This window comes from Cibotium barometz, chromosome 24 (genome assembly GCF_041138505.1).
Source record: "Cibotium barometz isolate CiBa-2024 chromosome 24, ASM4113850v1, whole genome shotgun sequence".
In the NCBI taxonomy this organism is placed as follows: Eukaryota; Viridiplantae; Streptophyta; class Polypodiopsida; order Cyatheales; family Cibotiaceae; genus Cibotium; species Cibotium barometz.
The window spans coordinates 11,160,246-11,174,354 of record NC_141069.1 but is presented as its reverse complement, the minus strand read 5'-3'; positions in this window follow the sequence as shown (position 1 = coordinate 11,174,354).

Below are 14,109 nucleotides of genomic sequence, written 5' to 3'. Positions count from 1 at the left end.
AAACACCGATTTTCACTTCTGAATTCATTGTTCTGAATCCTTAAAAGAGGCGTGACTCCTGAGAAGTATTCTAGGGAAAGGGTCTTCCTTTTTTTTAAACGGAATCTTTCTTTTATTTTAGAGAGGGAATAATTATAAGATCAAAAAGCAAATTTCTTACTCCTGTATACCTCGAAGGCTGGGGAGGAATCTTACATTCTACCCCACTTAAAAAAGTGCGAGATGTCCTCATCTCGCAAGGTAGAGGACAACTCTTTTTCTTAAGATCCAGTTTTATTCTGGGGTTCCTTATATTCTGGTCAACCCAACAGAATACGGGGATAATTATCCCTTATATAGAACTCATCATTAAATAACAATTCATTCAGATCATATCATTCATATCTTTAACATGATAATGGTCCATTAGACCGAAAAATTTTCTTCTGAACATTCCTCCACGGAAATTTCAGTCAAGTAAGTTCTCAATTTGTCATCCCTTAACTTGATCTATCGGTCAAGTGTTAACAGTAACAATTTGACAGCACAACCCACTAATCTCATAGTGATTTGCTGAAATCATTATCATCATTCTAGTTATGAATATCATCACAGGGACTCGTCCCATTCATCCTCATTGTGGTTTCGTTCAGACTATCATATTTCATCTAATTTCAGAAATCATCATTTTTCAATCAGAATTTTCAATCAGAATCCAAATCAATTCATCAATTCTCAAACAGAATTAAAAATCATATCAACCACATTCGAAATCATCATCTGGATAGCATTAACGCTTATAATTTCAAGTCTTAGATTTACTCGTATATACTGTCAGTAAAGAGATGCAGTTATACTCTCGGTATATATGGTAGTCACGGCCCTTGGAATTATAAGGTAAATACCATCATGTCTAGGCCTCAAGCAAGTCAAGGATTCTATATAATTGCGGTACTTCCATCTGAAGACCCAATTACCAAATTACGAATTTCAGTTTGAATATCAAATTGTATGAATTATATCACACAATTATAACCTTTTTGTGTTTCTTGATAAATTTTTGACATATTTGTCTTCTCAGTTGATCTTTATTAACTAAATTTGCTCTGATACCAACTGTAAGATCCCTGTTCCCACCGAGCAACGGATTCGGGTACTAGCAGCGGAAGTAGCACTTCTCACGCGGGACCGAGGTCCCACACTCGGGGCCTCGCCCACGGATATCCGAACAAGAGACTAATTCGTCGATTTATCCAAAATTGAACCTGGAAAAACTTCCTTTACCCGGAAAGCACGGGTGATTCCACCAGGATAATTTTTTACTCTAACGTAGTCAAGATCATTTCTGATCAAGCTGAACCAATTGCATCTTCAAGATACTTGATGGGATCAAGGAAGAAACTTGCACTTGGATCATTGGGATCAACGCTTTTTTTTCCATTTAAGAGGCACAGCCGCTGATTCCTATCCATAGAACAATTACTGTCCGGGATTTACTTTATCTATCGTAATAACAAAAGTTGAGTCTCGATTTACGGATCCATCAGTCCAGCCTAACCCCATCCAGTCCCATGGGTTAGCCAACCGCCCAACCACTGTAGTGATGGGATCCAATTAAGAATTTGGTTAGGTTTTGTCCCGGGTACCAAGGAAAAGAGTTCCAAGGCCCCCTAGCTGGAAGTTCATGCAAAAATAAAACTAGTCACACCACTTACACACCCAATATGAAATTGCCTTTTCACAGATTCAACCAGTTTTAAAACAATACTTTAATAAAACCATAGTATCACTGATCACAATCTTCCAATTTATCCGGTTGATTCTTAATTTTCCTGTCATTCCTTCATCAGAGTATCTATGGCATCATTGGCAACTAGGACGCTCACCACCTGTCCACTCAGGGGCTGTTTCCTAGTTCCTAACCCATAATACTCGGCAATATAATCACTTATCAAGATGGACTCTCATTAAAGATCAGCAAGATCAACCAACAGATCCATATAAAGAGCCATGGACTCATCCGTTGGTCAGTCAACCAGATCCATGCCCGGTTTCAGAGAACAACTCTTACTCCTTGTTCCAATATCTTCCTCGACGCACGCGTGGGTATCCTGGGCGACCCAGAGCCCGAGCATCGTATGGTCAGCACCCTCTAGGATCCTTTGCAAGTGACCTAGCGCTTCACGCATAGGCCGCTTCCTTGGCCCCTCATCCACCATACCGAAAGCTCACCATTTTAATCGCACCGAGGCTGGTCAAGACCTCGGCCGACCTTGCTATGCGAGACGTCCTCCATTGACTCCCCATCAGCAGTTGCAACTTTATCAGTTAGGTCTCCATGACCTTAATCACAAGATGGTCAAAATGCTTTCCCAGCATTCTTGACATAAAACAATCATTTACAAACAGCATTTACAAACAGTCACAAAATACAGTTTCTATATTAACTCTCATTTTTCCACATTATCCCTCATTAATCCACATTGCTTATTCCACATTCCAATTATATGTGTACTCATCCCATCACATCATTTTCCATCTCATCACTTCAGATTCCTTCACATCACATATCATATGTTCACATCCATACATATATCCACATCCCCATCCATACATCCACATCTACATCCATGCATCTATTTTCACATCCACAACTACTTGCACATTCATGCATCCTCATCCATACATCCACATCTACATGCACATTCACATCTATATGCTTATATTCACATCTACATGCATACATCCACATCTCATCCATGCATCTACATCGACATCCTCATTTACCTCCATACATCCACATTCACACTCACATCTACATGCATACATCCATACATACCCATCCACATTTACATCCATATTCTCACCCTATCACAACCCATATACATCTTATCCCATCACATACACTTCTTACCTCATCCCATACACATCCTATCACTTCTTAACTCATCTTATCACATCCTAACTCATCTCTTATGCATACCTCTATGCATGAAATTCAATTATGCTAAAAGTAGCTCTTTTATAATAAAATATTCATCTCTTATGCATACCTCTATGCATGAAATTCAATTATGCTAAAAGTAACTCTTTTATAATAAAATATTCATCTCTTATGCATACCTCTATGCATGAATTTCAATTATGCTAAAAGTAACTCTTTTATAATAAAATATTCATCTCTTATGCATACCTCTATGCATGAATTTCAATTATGCTAAAAGTAACTCTTTTATAATAAAATATTCATCTCTTGTGCATACCTCTATGTATGAAATTCAATTATGCATAATATAAAAATCAATTTCTCTAGGATTACAATGTATATCTTTCAATTAATCTAGGATGATAACTCCTAGAATATGGTAGGAAATCCTCTTTTCATGCTTTGAATATGAAATTATTTTATGTGTAAATTTTTATAAAATTTTGCCATAGCTCCGCTACTATAACTAATAAATCTCAATTATTTTAAAAGATAGGTTATCTTTAAGGGAATGATTAGAATGATCCCTAATTGGACCATTAACCCTTAATGGATTAATTCAAAAATAATCATAAACTAAAAGCATAGATTAAAAAAAACTATTAATTTGTTCTCAAGCATAGATTAATCTTGGATTAAGGAAAAGCTTTATGAAAAGCTTCATTATTTGGATTAAGAATGGATCATGAGTATGGCTATTTCTTAAGTGAGAGAGGGAAAAAACCATTAGAATTAAACATAAATAGAAATTTATGTAATTCTTTACTATCATTAATCAATTAACTTTAATATCATTCAAAAACCATACCAATTAAGCTTCTCAAGCTTGAGAGGGGTTGAGAAGAGAGAAACATTGAGAAATTATAGAAAAGATCAAAATTCACCATACTTACCTTACAATTTGCTTGATTCTTTATTCACGGTAGAGACCCCCAACCAATCAATTGGTTTAGTATGTTGATGGAGCCACCAATGGGAATTGAAGAAAGAGAGAAGTGTCAAAAACTAGTGAATTATTAAAGAATTCACAGTTCTTGGCTTAGGTGGAGTAGAGTAACAATGTGTAAACACTATCTTTTTTTCAACAAGGAGAGGCTTCTATTTATAGGAAAAATTGAGCTTTTAACCAAACAAACTGATTCTAGAATTTTCCAAGTCAGTTTGGTTGAATTTGGACTAGATTTGGATCTAGTTTGGTTACTTTTTGATTCGGTTTGGTTCCATTTTGATTTGGTTTGGTTCAAGAGAGAGGAGAGATAAAAATATCACATTATTTTTTAGTTTAAAACTCATTCAAGCATGTGAAATATGCACCTCCTTTAAAGAACTCCCCTTCCTTACATATGTGTCAAAATGGAATGATTATACCCAAAATATCTCATATTTTTAATATTGCTTAGTTTTTTACTAATAAACCTTGTACATTTTCAACTCTTCATCTTATGTGAGCATTTACTCATTTTTGGATACTCGATTTATCTCATTTTTTTTATATTACTCATAGTTTTTTACTAATAAACCTTGTACATTTTTAACTCTTCATCTTATGTGAGCATTTACTCATTTTTGGATACTCAATTTATCTCTTTTTTTGATATTACTCATAGTTTTTTACTAATAAACCTTGTACATTTTCAACTCTTCATCTTATGTGAGCATTTACTCATTTTTGGGTATCTTTTTTTACAAATAGGATTTATCTCCTCCCTACACATGGATTGATGCTATTGGCCCAGAGGAACCTTAATTAGACCATAATCCAAAAATTTCAAAAAATCTAGACCCTTAGACTAAGGTTCTTTATACCTATTTCTAATTAATTCTAATTGCACATTGGAAAATTCTTTCTGAATTTCTCTTTTAGGGGAATTCATTTTAATAAGGTGAGTTATTTTTCTATCCAAAAATATTCAAAATCTGAATATTCTCTCTCTAGGTTAAAACAGTTAGAAACAAGGTCTTTATATTTCTAAAGAGGGATTGATTACAAGGGAAGATACTAGACATCAAGGGGGAGGAATCTTACAGAATTTTTGGGACATTGTATCAAGGTGTTAGCAAGGATTGATCAAAACTTCTCTTTTATTCAACATGCCAACCTACATACTCGCCATGTGCATGGCATGAGCAGGTCTGCTCTCCCGGTTCAAAAACCAAACCTTCAGTGGTGCATCTACATAACTATGTCTCACAATAACCCAAACTCTCACTTATGTAGTGATGACTACACCATAAATAGCTAACTCGCCACCACCATTAAGCTTGTTTCATCAATCCAAAAACCCTAGCCAGGTATCAACTTGTTAATCCCCAATCTTGAGCCCCCTCTAACTCTCTAGGATTATTTAATCTCATTCCTTCCTTAAGACAATCTTTGCAACATGTGTTCAAATTACATGGAATGCCTTAATAACTTGTGAGTGATAGAGATGCCAAATTTACGGGTTCATGTTAGAGGACACTGTTTGACCTTGTGGGGACCAAATTGACTCCTAGCATTGCCTATCCCAAAAATGGATGGGCAAATAGAGAGAGTTAATAAGTGAGTGGACATGTATTGAGACACTATTGCCATGACACTCTCAACATGCATGGGATGATTGGTTGCCTTTTGGCACAATTTTCTTATAAAATAGTACAAATGATTTGAGAATTGGAGTGTCATCTTTTAAGGCCATCTATGGATAGCGAGTGTACCAATGGCAATCAATAAAGAAGACGTTACAAATCGAAATGCAAATAATGAGGCTCAAATGATGAAAACACTTCTACAACAATCCAAGGACAATTTAAAGCTTGCTTAAAGGAGTATGAAGCAATACCATGGGAGATTTGTGGAGCTCAAAGAAGGGGATTGGGTGCTTTTATACATTCCCGAATCAAGATATGCATCTTTCAAGGGTAATACTAACACCAAATTGGCTCATAGATATTATGTACCATACAAAATGCAGAGAAGAGTGGGGCAAGTGACTTACAAGTTGATGCTACCGGCAACTACATGTATGCATGATGTGTTCCAAGTCTCTCAATTGATGTGTTCCAAGTCTCTCAATCGAAAGCATATGTTCCATTAGATGATCTCGATCGTTGATGTCTAAGAGATCTAAGTCATCCAAGTTTGGGAGAGCTTGGCCCCATCGAAGAAAGAACCATATGGATTTGAGTTGGTCATATTGGGTTTGAGGCAGTTGCATTAATTGAACGTGAATCGACATCGTTGGCTTTGTGTAGGGCATGATTGTTGAAGGGCGAAAGATCGCCGCTATTGATCATGCATGCATCTTGCTTGTGAAAAATAATATTCATAGTTAACATTTCTATAGATTTAACAATTTAGAATTAGTTTGCATGAATCAAATATGACATGTCTCTTGTATATACATTTCTTGTCCTAAAGACTGTGTTGGTGGGTAGCATGGGGCATCAAGTATCATCCCCCTTTCCCTGAAGAGGTAAGTCATCTCATAATGCATTTGTCCTCATAAGTTTTTTGTAAGATTCCTCCCCAGCCTCTCAAGATATCCAGCATCTTCCCCTGTAATCAATCCCCTCTTCAGAAATATAAAAGATCTTATTTCTAACTGTTTTAACCTAGAGAGAGAAAATATTCTAGAGAGAGAATATTCAGATTTTGAATATTTTTAGATAAAAAATTTCTCATATCATTAAAATTAGTTTCCCTGAAACAGAAATTCAGAAAGAACTTTCTAATGTGCAATTGGGATTAATTGGAAATGGGTATAAAGGACCTTAGCCTAAGGGTCTAGATTTTCAAAAATCTTCAATTATGGTCCAATTAAGGTTATTATGGACCAATAAGATCAATCCATGTGTGGGGAGGAGATAAATCCAATTTTGTAAAAGAAGATACCCAAAAATGAGTAAATGCTCACATAAGGTGAAGAGCTGAATATGTACAAGGTTTATTAATAAGAAACTATGAGTAATTTTAATAATATGAGATATTTTGGGTATAATGATTCCATTTTGACACATATGTAAGGAAGTGGAGTCCCTTCAATTCTCACATAAGGTGAAGAGTTGAATATGTACAAGGTTTATTAATATGAGTAATTTTAATAATATGAGATATTTTGGGTATAATGATTCCATTTTGACACATATGTAAGGAAGGGGAGTCCCTTCAATTCTCACATAAGATGAAGAGTTGAATATATACAAGGTTTATTAGTAAGAAACTATGAGCAATATCAAAAATATGAGATATTTTGAGTATAATGATTCCATTTTTGACACATATGTAAGGAAGGGGAGGGCCTTCAATGAGGCGCCTAATTCACATGGGCAAATTGAGTTTTTTATCATCAAAAATTGAGATATTTCATCTCTCCTCTCTCCTCATTCAAGTCTAGTTCCAAAAAGTTAGCTTAACTGACCTAAAAATGGTAAAAAAATTGACCAAACTGACTTGGAAAATTCTAGAATCAGTTTGTTTGGTTAGGAGCTCAATTTTTCCTATAAATAGAAGCCTCCCCCTTGTTGAAAATATATAGTGTTTAAGGCATTGTTACTCTATTTCACCCAAGCCAAGAACTATGAATTTATTAATATAATTCATTAGTTTTGACATTTCCCTCTGCCAAAGATTGGTTGGCTAGTCTTGTCCAAACAAGAGTTGAACCCTCAAACCATCAAGCCAAAGGAAAGCTTTCAAAGCCATTAGTAAGTTGGTGATTCTTCTTTTCACTTATTTTATGATTTTTATGGCTTTAATGGTTCTTATGTTTTATGTCTTCTCTAAAAATGTTATACCTCATTACAAAAAGGTATTTCCCTCTCTTTTCTAACAAAACCAATCATTCTCTATCCTAGGTGAATGGTTAATTTATTAATGTCAAGTTTTTATAATGATTATTTTATTATAAAAGTGTTACTTTTAGCATAATCGAATTTCATGCATAGAGGTATGCATAAAAGATGAATATTTTATTATAAAAGTGTTACTTTTGGCATAATTGATATTCATGCATAGAGGTATGCATAAAAGATGAATATTTTATTATAAAAGTGTTACTTTTAGCATAATTGAATTTCATGCATAGAGGTATGCATAAAAGATGAATATTTTATTATAAAAGTGTTACTTTTAGCATAATTGAATTTCATGCATAAAAGATAAATATTTTATTATAAAAGTGTTACTTTTAGCATAATTGATATTCATGCATAGAGGTATGCATAAAAGATGAATATTTTATTATAAAAGTGTAACTTTTAGCATAATTAAATTTCATGCATAGAGGTATGCATAAAAGATGAATATTTTATTATAAAAGTGTTACTTTTAGCATAATTGAATTTCATAGAGATATGAAAAAAAATGATTATTTTATTATAAAATTGTAAAGAAAAAAATGATTATTTTATTATAAAAATGTTACTTTTATCATATTGAATTTCGTGCATAGAGGTGAAAAAATAAATAAATTATTATTTTATTATTAAAATGTTACAAAAAATGATTATTTTATTGTAAAAGTGTTACTTTTATCACATTTGAATTTTATGCATAAGAGGATGCATAAAAGATTGATTTTAATTCAAAAGTGTCATCTCATCTAAATTGAATTTATGCATAAGAAGATGCATGAAAGATTGATTTTAATTCAAAAGTGTCATTCTCATCTAAAGTGAATTTATGCATAGGAAGATGCATAAAAGATTGAATTTTAATTCAAAGTGTCATTCTCAATTAAAATGAATTTATGCATAGGAAGATGCATAAAAGATTGATTTTTATTTCGAAAGTGTTAGTCTCCTTAAATGGAATTTATGCATAATTAGATGCATAAAGAAATCTTATATCAATATAAGAATTCCCTTGTATTGTATAAATAGATATGGGAAGAGATAGGATGTGATAAGAGATGTGATGAGATGTGATGAGATACTTATGGGATGAGTTAGGATGTGATAAGATGAGTTAAGATGTGATAAGATACATATGGGATGAGTTAGGATGTGATAAGATGAGTTAAGATGTGATAAGATGTGTATGGGATGAGGTAAGAAGTGTATGTGATGGGATAAGATGTATATGAGATGAGTTAGGATGTGATAAGAGGTGTATGAGATGTGATGAGATGTGATAAGATACTTATGGGATGAGTTAGGATGTGATAAGATGAGTTAAGATGTGATAAGATACATATGAGATGAGTTAGGATGTGATAAGATGAGTTAAGATATGATAAGATGTGTATGGGAGGAGGTAAGAAATGTATGTGATGGGATAAGATGTATATGGGTTGTGATAAGGCGAGAATGGATGTGATGTAAAAGAATGGATGTGAAGGCGTATGTGATTATATGAATGGGAATGTGGAAATGAATGTATAAATGTGAATGTGGATGTAGAGGTAGATGTATGGGTGTGAATGAGAATGTGGATGCGGATGTATACATATAGATGTAGAAGTATGGATGTAAATGAGAATAAGGATGTGGATGTATACTTGGAGATGTGGATGTATGCATGTAGATGTAGATGTATGGATGTGAAAGAGAATGTGGATGTGGATATATACATAGAGATGTGGATGTATGCATGTAGATCTAGATGTATGGATGTGAAAGAGAATGTGGATGTGGATGTATACATGGAGATGTGGATGTATGCATGTAGATGTAGATGTATGGATGTGAAGGAGAATGTGGAAGTGGATGTATACTTGGAGATGTGGATGTATGCATGTAGATGTAGATGTATGGATGTGAAAGAGAATGTGGATGTAGATGTAAAAATGGAGGTGTGGATGTATACATGTAGATGTAGATGTATACATGGAGGTGTGGATGTATGCATGTAGATGTAGATGTATGGATGTGAATGTGAATGTAGATGTGGATGTATGCATGGAAATGTGAATGTATAGATGAGATGTGGATGTGGATGTGAATGTATGGATGTGAATGTGAATGGGGATGTGGATGTATGCATGGAGATGTGGATGTATGCATATGTGTGAATGCATATGGAAAATAATGGGTCATCGATATGAGTAAATGGATGAAAATGAATACACATTGAATGGAATGTGGATTAAGTAATGTGGACTGAGGAGGGATAATGTGGGAAGACCCAGAATTTCAAGGCAAAGGACAAGAGACAGATGCAGAGGTTGTGCAGGGTTGGGAGGATATCTTGAGGAAGAGGCCGCCCTGGCTCTATAATGTTTCTCTCTCTCTAATTTACAAGGGTCTAGCTCTATATAATGTTTGTTTCTTTCTCATTTACGAGGGACGAGCTCTATACTGTGTTGATGGCTCTACACAACTATGTCTCACAATAACCCAAACTCTCACTTATGTAGTGATAACTACACCATAAATAGCTAACTCACCACCACCATTAAGCTTGTTTCATCAATCCAAAAACCCTAGCCAAGTATCAACTTGTTAATCCCCAATCTTAAGCCCCCCCTTACCCTCTAGGATTAGTTAATCTCATTCCTTCCATAAGACAATCTGTGCAACATGTGTTCAAATTACATGGAATGCCTTAATAACTTGTGAGAGTGATAGAGATGCCAAATTTACGGATTGATGTTAGAGGACACAGTTTGACCTTATGGGGACCAAATTGACTCCTAGCATCACCTATCACCCAAAAATGGATGGGCAAATAAAGAGAGTTAATAAGTGAGTGTCCATGTATTGAGACACTATTGCCATGACACTCAACATGCATGGGATGATTGGTTGCCTTTTGGCACAATTTTCTTATAAAATAGTACAAATCATTTGAGAATTGGAGTGTCATCTTTTAAGGCCATCTATGGATAGCAAGTGTACCATTGGCGATCAATAAAGAAGAGGTTACAAATCGAAATGCAAAGAATGAGGCTCAAATGATGAAAACACTTCTACAACAATCCAAGGACAATTTAAAGCTTGCTTAAAGGAGTATGAAGCAATACCATGGGAGATTTGTGAAGCTCAAAGAAGGGGATTGGGTGCTTTTATACATTCCCGAATCAAGATATGCATCTCTCAAGGGTAATACCAACACCAAATTGGCACATAGATATTATGGTCCATACAAAGTGCAGAGAAGAGTGGGGCAAGTGACTTACAAGTGGATGCTACCGGCAACTACACGTATGCATGATGTGTTCCAAGTCTCTCAATTGAAAGCATATGTTCCATTAGATGATCTGGATCGTTGATGTCTAAGAGATCTAAGTCATCCAAGTTTGGGAGAGCTTGGCCCCATCGAAGAAAGAACCATATGGATTTGAGTTGGTCATATTGGATTTGAGGCAGCTGCATTAATTGAACGTGAATCGACATCGTTGGCTTTGTGCAGGGCATGACCGTTAAAGGGCAAAAGATCGCTGCTATTGATCATGCATGCATCTTGCTTGTGAAAAAATATATTCATAGTTAACATTTCTATAGATTTAACAATTTAGACTTAGTTTGCATGAATCAAATATTGTCTCTTGTATATACATTTCTTGTCCTGAAGACTGTGTTGGGTAGCATGGGGCATCAAGTATCATCCCTTTCCCTTAAGAGGTAAGTCATCTCATAATGCTGCATTTGTCCTCATAAGTTTTTAATGAGGGGTTAAAAGTGTGACCATAGTTTCTCTCCCTTTCTTTAAATGGTTTGAAATGTTTAGGGTGTACAAAATATAAACTTGAGTGATTTCTTTTAATTGAACTTAGTATAAATTTGAGTCTATTCTTAATTTTAAAATTATAAATGAATCTTCCATAGGCAATAATTTCATAAATTTATGTGTAAATATTTATTCTATATATCGTATTTATAAATATAATGTTTTTTTACATACACAAATGAAATGGTTTTAAGAGTTTCAATTTAATGAAAGTGATATACATTAAAGAATATTGTTTAAATTATAATGTTATTTTTTAATAACATAATGTGTTGTCACCAAGTGTTCTTTGGAAGTGGATGATAAAGGTGTTCATATAATTTCTTTGAAATCTCAATGTGGTGGAATGAGGCATCATAGGAGGAATTCAATATATGCTTAGTTAACGCATGTGCTCTGAGGCGTCCTTTTTAAATATAAATTTTTAATGCTACAAGGATAAGAGACGCCAAACTACTTGAGAGAGAACTGAGCTTAAGAGAATAATTGCATGTATTTCTCATTTATCCTTAAGGCCGCCCTGGCTCTATAATGTTTCTCTCTCTCATTTACAAGGGCCTAGCTCTATATAATGTTTGTTTCTTTCTCATTTACGAGGGTCGAGCTCTATACTGTGTTGATGGATGGGAGTCATACTAGGAATTTTTGGGACATTGTATCAAGGTGTTAGCAAGGATTAATCAAAACTTCTCTTTTATTCGACATGCCAACCTACATAATCACCATGTGCATGGCATGAGCAGGTCTGCTCTCCCGGTTCAAAAACCAAACCTTAAGTGGTGCATCTACACAACTATGTCTCACAATAACCCAAACTCTTACTTATGTAGTGATAACTACACCATAAATAGCTAACTCGCCGCCACCATTAAGCTTGTTTCATCAATCCAAAAACCCTAGCCAGGTATCAACTTGTTAATCCCCAATCTTGAGCCCCCCCTTACCCTCTAGGACAAGGGACATTGTATCAAGGTGTTAGCAAGGATTAATCAAAACTTCTCTTTTATTCGACATGCCAACCTACATAATCACCATGTGCATGGCATGAGCAGGTCTGCTCTCCCGGTTCAAAAACTAAACCTTAAGTGGCATCTACACAACTATGTCTCACAATAACCCAAACTCTTACTTATGTAGTCAAATCTACACCATAAATAGCTAACTCGCCACCACCATTAAGCTTGTTTCATCAATCCAAAAACCCTAGCCAGGTATCAACTTGTTAATCCCCAATCTTGAGCCCCCCCTTACCCTCTAGGATTAGTTAATCTCATTCCTTCCATAAGACAATCTATGCAACATGTGTTCAAATTACATGGAATGCCTTAATAACTTGTGAGAGTGATAGAGATGCCAAATTTACGGATTCATGTTAGAGGACACTGTTTGATCTTGTGGGGACCAAATTGACTCCTAGCATCGCCTATCACCCAAAAATGGATGGGCAAATAGAGAGAGTTAATAAGTGAGTGTCCATGTATTGAGACACTATTGCCATGACACTCAACATGCATGGGATGATTGGTTGCCTTTTGGCACAATTTTCTTACAAAATAGTACAAATCATTTGAGAATTGGAGTGTCATCTTTTAAGGCCATCTATGGATAGCGAGTGTACCAATGGTGATCAATAAAGAAGAGGTTTCAAATCAAAATGCAAAGAATGAGGCTCAAATGATGAAAACACTTCTACAACAATCCAAGGACAATTTAAAGCTTGCTTAAAGGAGTATGAAGCAATACCATGGGAGATTTGTGGAGCTCAAAGAAGGGGATTGGGCACTTTTATACATTCCCGAATCAAGATATGCATCTCTCAAGGGTAATACCAACACCAAATTGGCTCATAGATATTATGGTCCATACAAAGTGCAGAGAAGAGTGGGGCAAGTGACTTACAAGTTGATGCTACCGGCAACTACACATATGCATGATGTGTTCCAAGTCTCTCAATTGAAAGCATATGTTCCATTAGATGATCTCGATCGTTGATGTCTAAGAGATCTAAGTCAACCAAGTTTGGAAGAGCTTGGCCCCATCGAAGAAAGAACCATATGGATTTGAGGCAGCTGCATTAATTGAACGTGAATCGACATCGTTCGATTTGCGTAGGGCATGACCGTTGAAGGGCGAAAGATCGCCGCTATTGATCATGCATGTATCTTGCTTGTGAGAAAATATATTCATAGTTAACATTTCTATAGATTTAACAATTTAGAATTAGTTTGCATGAATCAAATATTGTCTCTTGTATAAACATTTCTTGTCCTGAAGACTGTGTTGGGTAGCATGGGGCATCAAGTATCATCCCTTTCCCTGAAGAGGTAAGTCATCTCCTAATACTGCATTTGTCCTCATAAGTTTTAAATGAGGGGTTAAAAGTGTGACCATAGTTTCTCTCCCTTTATTTAAATGGTTTGAAATGTTTAGGGTGTAAAAAATATAAACTTGAGTGAATTCTTTTAGTTGAACTTAGTATAAATTTGAGTGTATT